This window comes from Nicotiana sylvestris, chromosome 8, assembly GCF_000393655.2.
Source record: "Nicotiana sylvestris chromosome 8, ASM39365v2, whole genome shotgun sequence".
Lineage (NCBI taxonomy): Eukaryota > Viridiplantae > Streptophyta > Magnoliopsida > Solanales > Solanaceae > Nicotiana > Nicotiana sylvestris.
In genome coordinates, this window is record NC_091064.1 from 52447765 (window position 1) to 52452353 (window position 4589).

Sequence of the window (4589 nt, forward strand, 5' to 3'; positions counted from 1 at the left end):
TTCAAGTATGTCCTTATGCATGTTTGAGGACCGACATTTTTTTTAACAGGGGGAGAATGTAACGACCCAACCTGTTGTTTTGGGTAATTGCTCCCCCTTACCCCTTTTATTGCCTCACATGTGTGTTTATGATTCTATGACTTGCGGGTTCGGTAAGTTTTGTTCTGAGAAGCATTCGGGTTGATTTGGACCCTTGATTCTTCACTTAGAAGTTTAAATTAGAAAATATTGATCAAACTTTGTTTTTCGTAAAAATGATCCCTGAACTCTGTTTTATGGCACCGATAGCAATGTTATCGTGAATTCGGACTTGGGTGTGAGCCCGAAATTGATTTTGAAAGTCTGTAGGTTGATTTATGCTGATTTGCTAAAATTTGGCAATTTGAAGTTGAAAGATTTGATCGTAGGTTGACTTTTAATGATCGAGATCGGAATTTGATTTTGGGACATGGAGTAAGTGTGTTATGATATTTAGAACTTGTCTGCAAAACGTAGTGTTATTTGGAGTTGATTTGATAGGATTTAGACGTTAGATGAAACTTTAGAAATTCATGAACTTCACTTTGAAGTTTATGTGTTTTGGAGTTCAATTCATAGTTTTAGATGTTATATTGGTGTTTTGATTGCGCGAGTGAGTTTTTTATGATTTTTTAGACTTATGTGAAGGTTTGGTTTGGAGCCCCATGGGCTCGCAAATGTGAACCTTGTGTCGCAAATGCGACATCTGCAGTAGGTAAATGGTCTGGGAGATGGGATTTTTGAACTCATTCTCTCATTTTTGAACCCTAGACTCGTTAGAAGGCGATTTGGAGAGGATATTTTTATCTACAAACCTTGGGTTTGATTCTAATCCTTTCTAATCATATTCCATCAACATATCTTACATGTGAATCAAAGTGAAAGTTTGTGAAACTTTATCAAGTTTGTGAAAAAAAGAAATTGAGTTTTCAGAGTCGATTTGACTCGGATTTTGAAACTAATCACAAATATGAACTTGTGGGGTCATGTGTAGGCGGAATCTACCATTGGACTCAGGTTTTGACCAGGTGGGCCCCAGGTTAACCTTTTGGGAAAAGTATAAAGATCTTAGCTTTATTTATTGCAATTAATTTCCCTAGTATTCTTTGATGATATTAAGTCGATTTTGATTAAATTTGAGCCATATGGAGGCAAATTTTAAGGGACAAGCTATTTCCAAGTGTTGATTTGGCCTAGTTGAGGTAAGTATCTTTCCTAACTTCGTGTGGGGAAACTACCCCTTAGGATTGATATTGTTTGATTCAATTATGCTAAGTGAAATTCGTGTACGCAAGGTGACGAGTGGGTACACGGGTTGTACATGGTATTTGACCGGTTTAGGCTATTTCCATGCTATAATTGAAATGCCATATCATGTTCTAAAATCTCTTAGTCAATCTATCCTTACTTGTATTAGACTAGCCATACATGCCTTAAATGATTTCGTTAACACTTGTTCTATCTCCTAATTGATAAATTTCTCTCCAGTTTTAGTTGAACTCGTTGCCTCTTTTATTGTTAAATGTTATCTCTTCATTGTTGATTATTATTATTTGAAGTCATTACACATGTTATCTCTTTTATTGTTGAATATCATTAATTGAAGTTATTGTTTATGTTATCTCTTTCATTGTTGATTTCCATTATCTAAAGACATTGCTACTCGTTGTCTCTTCCATTGTGAGTTATTCTTATTTTAACGTCGTTGTTATGCTTTGCCTCTCATTGTTGATTTTAAAGGTGTAAAAGTCGTTATTGTTGAAATATCTTCCTTTTGAGCATTATACATTCATCGTTGTTGTTGTTGATATTTTTGTACCCGTTGTGGTAGAGTCGTGGGATATTGTTGTGGAAACATTGGGATTGTGGATTGTTGGCAAATTGTGATATCTGGTCACTTGTGGTGCCAGTTACTATTGTCATGAGATATTGATGCACATGCGGTGGTATACGGTTTGGGGTTGATGTGCATGCGGTGGTATAAGGTGGGACTTATGTGCGTGTTGCTTGTAGGAGAACTATTTGAAGCCACGCGACGTCATTCGCCTTCCAATATATACTCGTATTACATTTTCATACTGCTTATTTATATCTTAGTAGGTGTCTTGACCTGGATAAATCACTACTCTACTGAGGTTAAGCTTTATACTTACTGGGGACCATTGTGGTGTACTCATACTATGCTTCTGCACATTTTGTGCAGATCTAGGTACGTCTGCCCATGCTGGATGCTAGAGTTGATTGAGTTTCTGTTGGGGAGACTTCAAGATATACCTGCTCCAAGTCCACCGGCCTCTGAATCAACTTCCTTTTTTTCTATTTACTACTGTAGTCCTTTTAGACAGTGATGTGGTAGTTATCCTAGTCTTACTCGATAGAGCTTATGACTCAGTTCTACTGGTGTTGGGGAGCGTATTGTGGAGATTATATTTTGTATCGAAAGGTTATATCAGTTATTCTGCTTATTTTAGTATTTTGATAATTGTTTCTTTCAAGTTATTATTATTTATTAGGCTGACCTAGTCATAGAGACTATGTGCCAACATGACATCCTATGGATGGAAATTGGGGTCGTGACAAAATCTAACATATTTTTTAAGAACATCATGAACTGCATGCTTGATAAAAAGATAAATACTTATAAATATAATGTCATAACATTACTTAGATGATTTTGTTTATCTCTAAAATACAAGTAACAATTAAATTTGATTAGTAGTTTTAAAGATATGTGACTTAGTTCAATACCAATTGATAATCAAGAAATCTGAAATAGAAATGAAAGATAGAAGTGAATCAAACCAATGTTACTCAGCAGTAGTGATTTCGATCTTAGTGACCTCGAGGTGGACTTAGAACAATAAGAACAATTAAGCAAAAAGTAAGTAAGAACAATAGAGCTAAAGGATGATTCTGATGAACAGTAGGCAAAAGGTAGAGAGTATAATCTTTGCTCAATGATTAGATGATGCTACAAATGATTAGGGTCCCCTTTACATAATAGGGGAAGCCCTAAATAAGGTATATTTCTATTTAAAGTAAGGAATATTCTTGGTACAACTGTCTAACCGCCTAGTACGGAATCGTACAATCCTATTCTGGGATTTGCACCACGATCTTGGGGACGTATGTATCATGCTCTGTTTTCGAACTCGGGTATGGTCCCTTGAGCTCGAACTCGATCTTGCCTGTAATTGGACTTTGGATGACCTCTTGAGTATATAGATCAAAGGCATTCGATATCGACCGTATATAGATAGTCCCCGTGTTTCTTAGAGTAACATGATAAGAAATGATTTGATAATTGTTTTCCTGAAGTCTTTAGTGATGATGTCATTTTCGTGATGCAGGCGTTCGAAGTGACTAAAACGTCCCGTCGTTCCACTTCCCCAAACATTGAATGCACGCCAGTAGTGGTCGGCAACTAGCGCCGCCGAACTGTCATTGCCCTTCTGTAAATATGAGGTTATACCTTCGAGTAAAGAACTTTACTCTTTCATTACATCTTTCCCTTCTTCATCTCTTTCTCTAGTCAAATGTTTCCATTGCCTCTTTAAGTACCGGAAAAACAAGTTTTTGTAAAAACCCCACATTCTGATACAGTCTGTATTCTTTGGCTTGAAATCATGGCTAAAACTTCCAAAACTATCCCCAAAAAAGATAAAGCGTCGTCTTCTTTTACCTCTCAGTCGGCCAAACCGGTGGCGCTGCTGACTCTTGAAGAAATCACCCCCGGCCCTTGTGTGATTAAGAAGGACTTTATTATTGAAAATCCCCTCGACGTTCCAGGCCGATGCGAGCATGCATCTCGATATCTTAGCTTGATATCGGAGAAGCACCTTAAAGATATTAAGAAGGACTATGGTTGGGGAGATGAGGTTGTGGTTCAGATCTCAAGCCCCAAGGAAAGCATTACTACCCACATGGAGGGGTTTTTAAGTGTTTACACTTACCTTTTTACGCTGGGTCCCCTTGATTCGATGGTGATCGACTTCTGCAAAACATACAAAATCACCCTCGTTCATATTTAACCTTTTTTTTGGCGCATCGTGATCATGCTGTGCTACTTTTCCGAAAAGGCCGAGGGGATGGAATTCACCCTCAACCATCTGATTTGATTGCACACGCCTCAGTTGTTTTGAGGGCTTGTCAAGTTGCAACGTCGCACGAAGAAAGCCTTCTTTTCTAGTAACGACGAAGCCAAGGATCGGGAATGGATTAGCCGGTTTGTCAGAGTAAGGGCTTCATGTCATTCCCCGGGACAAAATGCCGTTCCTGGAGAGATGGAATTATACTCGCAAGTGGAGTCCTTCTTCCCAATATCTATATATACTCAACTTCCAAATCCCATAATAATATTTTTATCTTTTCTGCAACTATTGCTCGGACACCTCACGCTGTCCCCAATCTTGAGGACTGGGTCTGAACGTTGGCCGCGACCTCCTCGTATGATGAGCGCAAATGGCATGATTTATCAAGGGGCAAATGAGAGGCCAAACATCATGGTAAACTTTCTTCCCAAATTTTTGAGAGGCCAAACATCATGGTAAACTTTCTTCCCAAGTTTTAGA